Source organism: Grammomys surdaster, unplaced genomic scaffold (assembly GCF_004785775.1).
Source record: "Grammomys surdaster isolate TR1022 unplaced genomic scaffold, NIH_TR_1.0 124253, whole genome shotgun sequence".
Taxonomy (NCBI): domain Eukaryota; kingdom Metazoa; phylum Chordata; class Mammalia; order Rodentia; family Muridae; genus Grammomys; species Grammomys surdaster.
Genome location: NW_021619309.1, coordinates 318511 through 331109, shown reverse-complemented (window position 1 = coordinate 331109; position 12599 = coordinate 318511). Strand labels below are relative to the sequence as shown.

At 30.2% G+C, this 12599-nt stretch overlaps 1 long non-coding RNA gene and 2 other non-coding genes across 3 annotated transcripts; all 3 read right to left on the bottom strand.

The window, feature by feature from the left end:
• Positions 1-871: 871 nt before the first annotated feature.
• Positions 872-3933, bottom strand: LOC114636478. Its single transcript, XR_003713624.1, has 2 exons — positions 3309-3933; positions 872-1733 (listed from the first exon to the last, which is right to left on the bottom strand). It is a non-coding gene; the product is annotated as an uncharacterized LOC114636478 (long non-coding RNA).
• A 4638-nt stretch (positions 3934-8571) lies between these two features.
• LOC114636482 lies at positions 8572-8638 on the bottom strand. The gene has a single exon (XR_003713628.1). It is a non-coding gene; the product is annotated as a small nucleolar RNA SNORD64 (small nucleolar RNA).
• Positions 8639-10647: 2009 nt separating this feature from the next.
• LOC114636483 lies at positions 10648-10719 on the bottom strand. The gene has a single exon (XR_003713629.1). It is a non-coding gene; the product is annotated as a small nucleolar RNA SNORD107 (small nucleolar RNA).
• Positions 10720-12599: the final 1880 nt, after the last annotated feature.

The window sequence follows — 12599 nt, the reverse complement described above, 5'->3', positions numbered from 1 at the left end:
TAATAAAACTGAAAAATACTCAACTCAGAAATCTTAACTCTTATTTGAGGGAGGTGCTGAGAAGATGGATTCCTGAAATTTCAAGTCCAGCCTGAACTAGATCGTAATGTGGTCCAGGTTATATTATAAACAAGAGAGTTTAAATCTAAAAGCATTTAAACAAATACTGACTTTGCAGAAAAGTATGGATTAAAAATAAGAGAATCTAACAGTACATCATGCTTCTATAATCTAGAAATAATTCCAAATCCATTTATTCATGATCAAATGATATAAGAATTTTATCCCTTTAAAAATTCAATGGAGACTATTGGATAAAGACATGGAAGTGATTTACATATACCAAAATACTGACTTGATGTTATCAGACATAATAGTGAAATATTTGGAATGCATAGTTAAGAAAACATTTAGTTACAAACAGAAAGACATACCTTGAGGTTGTATGAAGACTCAATTTAAAGCAATATATTCTCTAATCTATTAAGTATGAGGCAAGTAAAAGTAAAAGTGTATTTTTCCAACTTGAAAAGTATTTATAAGCATCAACTCTGAGGAAAAATAATTGACTACATACAGTGAATATTCTGAAAAATAAGAGAAAAGAGTCTGAACTAAATAGAACAGGTAAGATAGTATAAATAAGTAATTAACAAGCAAAGAGGAGAGAAAACAGTCATAAAGCAAATTATGTTTGTTTTCTAACATGTTTAAGATTGAGAAGTAACATTATTATTAAAATATGCATTATTAAATATTCTAGCACATTAATGAGAAATAAAAAAGATGGAAAAGTCTGATGAAAAACTGGAGATAACACAAATATGTATGATATGAACAAAATGATGCTTGAAAAATAAAAACACAGAAGTATGGTATGAGAAAGAACATTTTGTATTTAATGAATAATTTATGTACAAATTAGTAATAAAACAGAGTGAATAGAAAACACATAGTATTCCATCTAACATGCATGATGACCTGATTACAGACTCATTTACAAACGCACTTATAAACAATGAACAAAAGTGAGTAGCATGATGCTTTAATAAATACATAAATAAATGCATAAATACATAAATATATGAGAGTACTGCTGACTAAAATTCCTGTCATTTTAATGGCCAAATTCATTAATCCTGCTAAGGCATTTGATCAAATGTAGACTTGATATATCTAGTCAATGTATTTCAAATTAAAATAACTTTGACACATAACTGTAAAGTTATTATCTCAAGCCATTAAAAGCTACAGCTATAACAAGTATTTATGAATAAAATCCAATAAAACTTTGGGATGCACTATAGCTCCATCCAATACTGTTCTAACTGTACTTGGTATATTTCTGTAATGTCACCACTCGAGTCAGACTATGCTACACATTACTTAAACCCTTTGAGAAAAAGAAAAATCAACTAAAAATCCCTATTATTAATTTAAAAAATATCATGAAACATACTTCATACTTATGAAAACAATAAGTTGATGGCAATGACAATCCAGTCATACAATTGTTATCCACATAGTAGCGTCTCTACTTCTTGAGTTAATGCAACAGTGGCAATGAGGGAATCTTTATAAAGTAATTGTCTTCAAATCAACATTCCAGTCTTTATCCAATTAGTAGAGTTCTATTACAGTGATTCACAGGAGTGTTCATGCAACACCTTCTTCAACCTTTCAGATCATTATAATGGCTGGTAGAACCAATATCTATCCAACTTGGTAACCACCTGAGAGGACACAGGAAGAAAGTCAGAGCTATTAGTTCATTATCAAAAAGTACCATTTATACTTTTTTTATTATAAATAATATTTATTTCTTATTCTTAAATGACATGAGGTTATTATCTCATTTAGTCAAAAGAACTTTACTTATACATATAATTTGTATTGTAGTATTCTTCTGATTTGGGCTGTCAGTTTTCTCTTTTTTTAGTTATTTTAATTTTCATTGTATACAGTCATTATCCTTGCAACTTTGACAAAAACAAAAGACTTTCAAGATAAAATTATACAATATACAATTATACATCTTGAACCTATTTTCCCCAATTATTATCCCTATAAGATCATTCTCTGACTTCTGGCTAAGGATATAAAGTGACTACCAGCATCATGCTCCTGCTGCCATGCTCTCCCCTAAAATTATGGAATGTCTATTTCACTTTGAACCCAAATAAATACTTACATTGCTTGGGTAGCATTTTTAAATATGTATTTTTATTATTTTAATTATGTCTTTCCTTGTGCATATATGATACCATGAGTTACCATGCATGGATGCTAAAAACTAAACTTGAAGACTTTGCATAAGCAGTACTCCCTAAGTACTATCTCTAAAATATTGTTAATTTAGTATTTGATTTATTTATTTTGTTTTTTTTAAGATTTTCTTTTATGTTTGTGAGTACACTATGGCTGTTTTGAGACACTATCAGAAGAGGGCATCAGATCCCATTACAGATTGTTGCAAGCCACCCAGTGTTTGCTGTATATTGAACTCAGGTCCTTAGGGAGAACAGTTAATGATCTTAACCACTGAGCGATCTCTCCAGGCCTGTTAATGCATTTCTTTTTACTAAGGAACAAGTAAAATAACTATTGGAATATGTAAGACAATTAACTAAAGAATCACATGTATACATGTAGTCAATCATTATTTTATTAAGATGAAAGGTCTGAAAATATTGTTAGGTGGTACTTTTCAGGAATGAACAGATGCTTCAATTCCTGCAACTGCACAGTTTAATAATGAGGATGTATGTCTCTAGTCCTCGAGTATGAGATTGGTAGACAAGGGTTAATCCTCAACTATATAGGGTATTTGATGATAGTCTACCATACCTTTCAAAAATTTATATAATAAACCGATTCAAACTTTAGTTGTAGCTTCTTCATAGAACACTTGGCTCACTGAAAAAAATTTAATTTTTTTAACTCAGAAAATTAGAATGTATGGAGTGACATAATTAGGAAGTGTGGCCTGTTTGAAAATGTGGCCTTTAGTGGGGGCAGGTTTTGAACTATCCTATACTGAAACTCTGCCCAGCGTGGCACATAGTTTCCTTTCTGCATATTGATCAATATGTAGAATTCTCAGCTCCTCGAACACCATATCTGCTACTATTACTGATACTTGCTATAACAAAATGAACTAATTCTCTGAAACTGTAAGACATCACCAATTATTCTCCTTCATAAAAATTTCCATGTTCATGGTGTCTCTTCACAGCACTAAACCCTAGCTAAAACACTGTATTTCACACATAAATGTATCAATAAAATGAAATCAGTTTAATACTTACCAGAAATTATATCTTCTCATTTCCATTAGTTAATGCACTACCCTTTGCTGATGAGTAAGACTCTGAAGTGTTTGAAAATCCATAAAGGCTGCTAGGAATACAGAGTTGGATAGGCAATCCAGCACTACCACATGTTGACAAAGGCAATGGCACAAATTGTCATTTTAATATTTTCTTCTTGTTTTGATATTTATTTGCAAATACCCTCATAAAGTACAAAGGCAGGCGGCAAATGTCATCTTACTTCTTTCTATTTACAAGTGTTAAAATTTTACATTCTTCCTGAACATGTTTTCTGTTTGCATAAACTGTTCATTCTAGGTGGTCTCATGTGGCAATTTCCAAGCATGTATAGTTTACTTTAATTCACTTGCACAAATCTTCAAATATTACTGTAAAATAACACATTATGATTAAAAGTATTAACTTCCTGAACAACACAACATATACATAATCAGGAATTTCTTAACTATCTATTTTAGTATGAATTAAAATATGTCTATAATAAGGCAACTTGTTCCTTTTATCAACTTATAATAACCACTTCTACATAGTATTTCACTGTTAAATTGCCTTCATCTTAATCTACAATCCTTACTCCTTTTGTAGATCTGGTATTTGGCTATCTTTACTACCCAACAACAACAAAAAAAAATCAAATTACATTTGAGAATCACAAACGATGAAATTTTAGGATAACTGTAAAATTGCAAATATATATACATATCTTCTTACAATTCCTTTTGTGTTTTAGGGAGGTATTCAGTTTTTCTTTGTTTTCATGCTTTCTTTAAACAGAAGGCCTAATGAGCCCAGGCTGTCCTCAAACTGAGTACGGAGATGTGTATAATCTTGGAAGGTACTGAGATAAATGTTACTCATTAATCCTGACTCTGATTTTAATTTCTACTGATTGCCTTTCATATGATACAGGCTTTTTCTTACAGTACACTAGATATTTACCTTTAATAATACTAGATGTAAAATATATACAAAATTTTTAAATTGCATAAATAATATATAAATACATAAAAACATTTATATTTAACACAAATTGAATTTATTCATAACATTGAGATTGAAGAATTAACTGAATTATAAATAAAATACTAACTTTATAATCTGCAAATCAGGAATACAAATCAAAATCCACAATATAGATATAATTAAAAAATTTGTAATCTATATACTATTATAAATTAAATATGAATGCAATCATTGTAGATAAAAAGAAAATAAATGTGCCAAAGGTAACTTATCAAGTAGCAATGATTTTTAAAATTTTCTAACTAATTTACAATTTACAAATACTATTTCACAGTTCATCATCTTGGAGATAAAAAGCACCTTATTTTTATCCTATAATTTTGCGTCATGTAAACAGTATACACAAACTGGCTTATTCTTCTCTAAATGAGAAACTATTCATAAACAGTTTTATATTTAATACTCGATAGTAGTTTTATCTATTTCCATTGTAAAAAAAAATTTACTGGTATAATTTAATTAATGTTAGGTTACAATAAAATATTTACAAGGTTATATTTTGTTAAGACTGTATCTATACAAATGGATTTTTTAGACTAACATAAATATATGTATATTTACAGCATGTCTTGAGTGCTGTCATGCAATGTAAATATAATACTGTAATTAACGTACTCACAAATGTAGAAGAAATTCTTCCAAGAGATATTTCTATAACGCCTAAATAGAAATATTTAGATAATGGCCTTTCATTACTACATCACAGAACTATAACATATGACATCATTAACAGTTATGTGTGTCCAATGTAAGCCTTACACTAAGGATAATGAAATTTTTCCAGATGAGTAGCCAATGTTGAACTTACTCTTTCTCATCCTCTATGTTATTTATTAACAAGTAACAAGACAAATGTTGAAAATCACACTCAAAAAATTTAAAAAGCATGAAAGTTTACAATGATGCATTTACAAAATATACCCTGTGACACTCTATACATCTAGAAAGACTAGATGTAAAAATTTTGTATTTGACTATTATTTACAAAGTTGTCTTGAATATTGTCATGCAACAAAGGAACACATGCAAAATTTTGTAGTGTTCCAAGAGGTAGTACAAAATCTTCATGAATGTTAATTAAAATTTTTTTAAAATAGTTTGAATCAGTGGCCTCATTAACTCTCAGAAAGCCAACTGAATACACATCATGTCTTTTTTTCTTTTTGAAATGTGCAACTCAAATGACAAAATAGTCAACTGTTCTGGGAAAAGAATAAAATATATAGTGTTTATAAATTACTCCTCTGGGATTCCAACAAATATAAAATATTCTGAGCACCATGATCCCCTTTTATAAACTCTCAATGTGTCATCTTAATTGTAAGAGACAATAGTGTTTGCAGAATATTCATAAATTTAAAAATTATGAGTCTTAATAACTCTACAATTACTAAATGCTTGGTATAAAAATCTCACTTAGAAAGTGTCATTTTAGCCATGTGTCAGATGACTACAAAGCATGTTATTCTGATATAACATGATAACTTGGAATAAATTACAACACATATTTTAGTGATTAGAAAAATAAAATGAATCTTCAGACCATATATATATATATATATATATATATATATATATATATATGCTAGAAGAGGTATTTTAACAATGCTCATGTAATTCAGCTTTTACTATCACACCAACGCAATCATACATAAAAGTCAAGTAACATTTAACAGCAAATATAAACTTGTCTTTTTGTACAGAACACTTAAAAACCTGAATTATTCCTGGCCAACTGTTTTAAACAGAGCTATCCATAAACACAAGAAATAATGTGTCTATTAGGTAAGTTTTTTAAACAATGACACTACATACAGTTGAAACATTATACTGAGGCTTAGTAGAAGGTATTTTACCTCATAAAAGCATTTATCTTAAATTTTAAATAAAACATATTCAGAAATTCTGCCTATGGGCAAAAGTACCTGTATCAAAATAAAACAATACCAAGGCCAAGTAAATTTTATCACATAAATTAAGTACAAAATAAGTTGATACTCTATTATTAAAAGACTTATTAAACATATAAGAGTAAAGCCATGTGGTTACATTAGTTGAAGGTACTTTTGTTTCTACAAAGGTAGGAATTTTTATTTTTTCAGTTGTCAAATGCTGTTGGGTCAGATTTTAAAAATTAAATACAGGCAGAAGCAAGCTGAGAGTTAGACTGATAAATAGGCTTGACTAAATTTGCAATTTCAATGTATGATCCAGCAATTCCAACTTAAAAAATAATTTTTTTCCTCTGCTTAGCAGTTCCTAAGTAACCATTAATGATAGGAAATTATTGCTGTATCATACAACCTAAGAGTCCATATAATATAGTCTGTTGACCATAGTTGTAATCTTTTATCTCAGTGTCCAATTTAATTTAAAATATGAAAATTTTTCTGTGATACAAATAACTATATTTGTATATAAAACAAATCTCAAAATATAAAGTGTGACCCAAAATTACTTATTCAATTTAAATGCTGTTCTTTTTTAGATATGCATTAGCATATTAAGGATGTGGTGTGTTAATATTGAATTCACCCATAAAATATTTAATAACTTCTCATTGGAGTAAAACTAGGTGAAAGTTATCACACAGGTCATCTATTTCAAATGTTCTTATGTCATAGATTCTCTTAACTAGCCATAAAACAGAAATCTAGATATTCTTAAACAAGCATTCTTTTAGTTTTCTAATTTGTTTGTCTAGGAATTTCAATATCTCCAAATATCTAACAAAACATAATCTTCACAAGATTAAATTAACATGGTACACTATTGAGTATGTAGATCAATGTTACACTATTTAACCCTAGATATCACAACAGGATGCCCTTCATAATTATACCATGAGAAAGAAAATCTTCTCTTATATAAATTAGCATAAGATTCTCTGATTAATAATAACCAATAGTGCTATTTATAAAGCATAATGAACAAATTCCATAGTAACTACAGTAAAAGAAAACTGTTCCTTGAAAGGAAAGCCACATTAACCAATGAAGATTATAATCTATACTATGGAAATTCTACCTTTCTATTATTTCTACAGATCAAGAAAATCCCAAACCATAAAACTGAATGAAATGTCATCTCAAATGTACTTAAAAATAATGACTCTTTTCTACTTATATTTAATCCACATTACTTACACCCTTGTTTAACACTATCCTTAACTCCTAAAACATGAATCTAACATTGATGTGTCCTTCATAATTTTTGTAAAAACACTTTCCCAAGTGCATTATAGAAATTTCCTTTGTGATTACGTATTTTATAAGAGCACTCAATTGAAAACACCTTAACAGAACACACAGGTAAAAATCTAACTGATTTTCACTAATTAAACAAAAAGTAAAGTCCAATAAAATTATCTTTCTAGTTTGACTCTGAATAATGTAAGATATCATAATCATCATTTCACATGTTAATTTAATTATACCAACAAAGTTATCATATATTTCAAATGAAGTTATATCATAACTCATAGATTTAGAATTGTTTTAAAATTATATAGGAAAAATATCTGTTGTATATGCATGCTTATATGCAAAGATTCAGAAGTAATATTACAAAGGCAGAAGCAATCACAACACACAATCACTATAGCAGTAGCTAATATACAAAGCTCAGGGAAACTCACACCTCAGAGGAACAAAATCAAATTGGTATGCAGATGATTATTCTGACATGGCCTGACCAAGTGTCTGAAAATAGGAATAATGAGCAATCTCACCACCAAATATTTAAATAATATTTACCAATTATTTCTCATATTCAATATTTTCAATCACGGAGTCACTATTCCATCAATACTTTATGATAGTAAAATAGTAAAATAATTATCCTCTCTGAATTATCCTGAGCATTTGGGAAAAATGTAAAAAGTTCTATCTTATAAAAAAATGAATGTATTAGTAACAATACAGTCAAAATGACTAGGAACATGGTCAGGGAACTCTCATATGGGGTACATATTGGATATTTGGGATATACACTAACTTACAAGTTCTTTATTTCTACAATTTATTATAAGGAAATGAAGGTGAAAGCTATTGTGCTACTAACACACAGGCACTTTATAAAAATAAAATGAAATAGGTTTCAAATGAATTTTGCTCTATTGGAAAAATCTACAGCTCCAGTCTCCTTGAAAAAAATACTGTATCATATTCCAAGAACTTAAGTTTTGTACCTAAGTCCTTAAACTGACACTTTGGCTAGACTTCAGAGTAATCATTTTGAGAGTCATTTCATCATGCTCAGTAAACACAGCTCATCATAAATCCAGCCAAGGTCCTCCAGAAGGTACTTATAAACTGTAAAAATGGAATATAGTACATGGTTACCTGGTAAGAACATGAGCTTAAGGGGCCTGTGTTAGATAAAAACCTCAAAACTTTACCAAACATTTCCATAACAGGGCTATTGCTTCACATAAAAGTATGGGTAAGATTAACAGCCTAAAAATAATATAGCCTGGCCTGGCTAAGTATGCAGTTACTGGTCCAATAAGGTACATAGGTATCCTTCCTTATAGTAGGCCCGGGGCAGGTCACACAGACACACACTAATGAATGAGTGAGTGAATGAATGAATGAATAAATGAATGAATGAATGAATAGAATGAGCACTTGCAATGCCAAGGCAGCAATATTGTAAATTATATGCCAGTGTGACTGAATTACATAATGAGACCCAGTCTCAAAACAAATACAAAACAAAGAAAACAGCAACAACAAACACATACAATACAAAACAGAAAAATACACACAGCTTTCCCAGTCAGTTTGACACTAAGAAAGAAACTATGTCCTAGGGTTCAATCCTCAGCATAAAATTATAGCCAATGTAACAAAGCAAACAATCTACATTGTGGTATTTTTCCCACCTTCAAAGTGAGTCATTGCCCATCCATATGTCTAATTGAACATTTTGTTGATTAAAACACTTTTAAATGTGCTCTTAACAAATCACTGTTTCAAAAGATATAAGTGAGCTATATATGAATATGAATAATGATTGAGCCCTCTGTAATTTTCAGTCATTTTTAAACTACCACAGATATTCCAACAGCAACAGTCCACTAATTTATTAATATGGCTGTTCTACAGGAAGATACATACTCCCCTAACTGACAACCTGAGTTTAATCACAAGAATCATTCGTCTTTTTGCTTTTTAACTACCTTTTAAACATCTTAGCAGTTGGCTCTCTAAAACTCCCTAATTAACTCACTTTGCTTATCAGATAGATCCATGGGCAATAGAAAATAGATCCTAGTTCCCACGTTACTCTTTTAAGTAAAAATATCACATTTCACCCAGTAAAGGCTTTCCACTTCAATAATGGCATTTGTGTTTTACCTTTTAACCAAAGATATCTAAAACATTCCTACCAATACACTGCAAATGTCAATGACATGGTAAAAAAAATAACACTACAAAGACAGGCAAATATTTAAACACTGTAAAAATGGCCAGTTAAATAATCAATCAGAATATGGGTGCAGCTACCAATTAGTCATGGGTTTTTAGTTACCAAAAATGTACATAATACCTAAAACTTATTTTCTAAAGTAAAAAAATTCTAACATAATAAAGAACTGCTACATTTATTCACTTAATAATTCTACAGTGACAACTTTTCATCAAATATAGCCACTTAAAGAACAGGTTCCTGACATACTCACCACATTCCACAATGTACATGCTCCATAAACATTACCCTTTCCTCCCGATAAGATATAACTCACAAATCTAGAAAGGTGTTTTCCATTTTCTTTTCATGAATTGGGAACTCCATTTTATAAGTATCCATGTTACCAGGCCTTTTGTGATCCAAGGACATTTCATTTTTTCTTTCAACAAATACAAAATGAAAAAAAACACAAATTACTTTAATATCTATATAAAAGATATTAGAGAAAATAGAAAATTGCAACACTCAATTTTCCTGTTCTGAGTATGCAATGTTCTCACTGCAAACATGATTATTTGCTCTCATTTTCATTTTTTTATTGGATATTTATTTACATTTCAGATGCCATTGTCTTTTCCCATTTCCCCTCCCTAGAAACCCCCTATCTCATCCTCCCTCCTCCTTTTTGTTTTTATACCATTTTAATTACATGCAAGTATTAAGGTCAGTCCTAGGTTGAGGAACTAATGGGCCTGGAAACTTAACAATCACAGCATCCCAAGTGCTGTAGTTACAAGTATGTTCCACTATGTACATCTAAGAAAATTTTCTATTGTGAATAATAAGCAATGTAATATATAGTGAGGCACATTGACTAGATTTCAGAGTCACTCTAAGCTCAATTTTTAAAATCACTATATTCAGACAAGGTCCTAGGTCATCATAAATCTAGTCAAGGTCTCTGTAAAATGTTCTTATTTTTGAACAAAAGATTACATTACCTTGGATGGGTTATGTTTGTCTTAAACTGCAGCTATTAGGAGTTACAGCTTTGGTATAATACTACAGGTGGTAGTCAAGGTGATGAAACTTCACAACATTCATTGACATTCATTGAAAATTTCTTTCTTCAGTCATGAACTAAATTAACAGAAGAATATCACATGAGAGTAAAATAACATGAACACAGATATACCATATTTCAGAATTGGACACTGTTGTACAAAAAGCATGCTTTAATACATTTTATAAAATTCATATACTATGATGACATGCATAAAAAAGAATAAACAGCTTCTTTGAAAGGCGATAAAAGAACTAAGAAGCAGTTTCAAATTTTTAACTGTATGAATCTGTTTAAATCAGTAAATCACAGAAGCAAGTCTGTAAAATTATTAGACAATTATTTCATTATTTCATTGTATCTTATAACTTTTATAATTCACTTTCCACTCCCAATGTCCTAATATACATAATAATCTCTAGGAAAACAGTTTCCAATACATAATCAATCTTTCAAAACTAAAGCTATAATAATTAATGACTCAAAAGTTAAAAATTATAGTTTTCAAGTAATCTTCAAAATTCTGATGTTTGGACAGGGTTTCATTGTACAGCCTTGAAACTGTACTAATCTCCTTGCCTCCATTTCCAAAATGCACCAACACAATTGGTTTATGTATTTTTGGCATTAAACACACCTTCATACATGCTGGGCAGAACTACCCTGCATACCCAAACTCATTGTTCTTTTCAATGTGTGTGTGTGTGTGTGTGTGTGTGTGTGTGTGTGTGTGTGTGTGTCTTATTCTTTGTATAATAAACTTCTTCATGCTCTGCTAAAGAAACTTAAGCCGGGCAATAGTGGTACACACCTTTAATCCCAGCTCTTGGGAGGCAGAGTCAGGATAATATCAAATTGTTTTTGGACACATGCTCATATAAATATTAGAATTAGAATGAAGTAGGGCATGAAAGAAATATCTGTAATATTAGAACATAGTATGTTGAGGCAGAAGGATCAGAGTGCACATTCATATTTGCCCATAAGGGAAATTTGAGGTCGGCCTAGGGTACATAAGACCTTGAATCAACTCCCCTAAGAGACCATGATATGTCTAAATGGTTAGGAGAATTTCATGTATCAAAACTTCTTCCATGGATATTTATAGAATGGCATGTTGATGCATAATTTCTAACCTATAAAAATTTTTATGAAAAAAAATGTTATTAATAGTCTATAATACATAGTTCAAAATGGTACTTACACTAGAAAAATGATGTTCATCTTACAACTCAGCTCTGAAGGGACACTTTTAGTTCAGGAAAAAGACCATAGATTTTTCTTCGAATATGCAGTCATCACTCACACCCAAATCTGAGAGTCTCCTGCTTACCCACCTCCAGAACGTGGGAGGGAGGGTTAATTGGCAACTCCTTCTGGACATGACAGAAGCTGCACAATACCATCAGCAGACATACTGACATGGATACTGGAAATTTCACAAGGCCCCACACATATGAACCATCATTGACTTCTGAGAATGAGTCTTCTTCAGAGACAACATTTTATAATTTATTTAATGTCAAGTATTGAACTGAAACAAATATACAAACAAAAAACAAAATGGACCCAGTACATGGTGAACATCTTTGTGTGCATATGTGTGTGTATGTGTGTGCGTGTGCAAAGAATGCCTATGTATGTATATTTGTAAACATAATTATACTGTTAAGTAATAGAGCATGTTTAAATGATTAGAAAATAATGTTTGAAAGATTAGAAAATACCTTGTATTTCATGTTTTAATTCATGAGCCATAATGACAT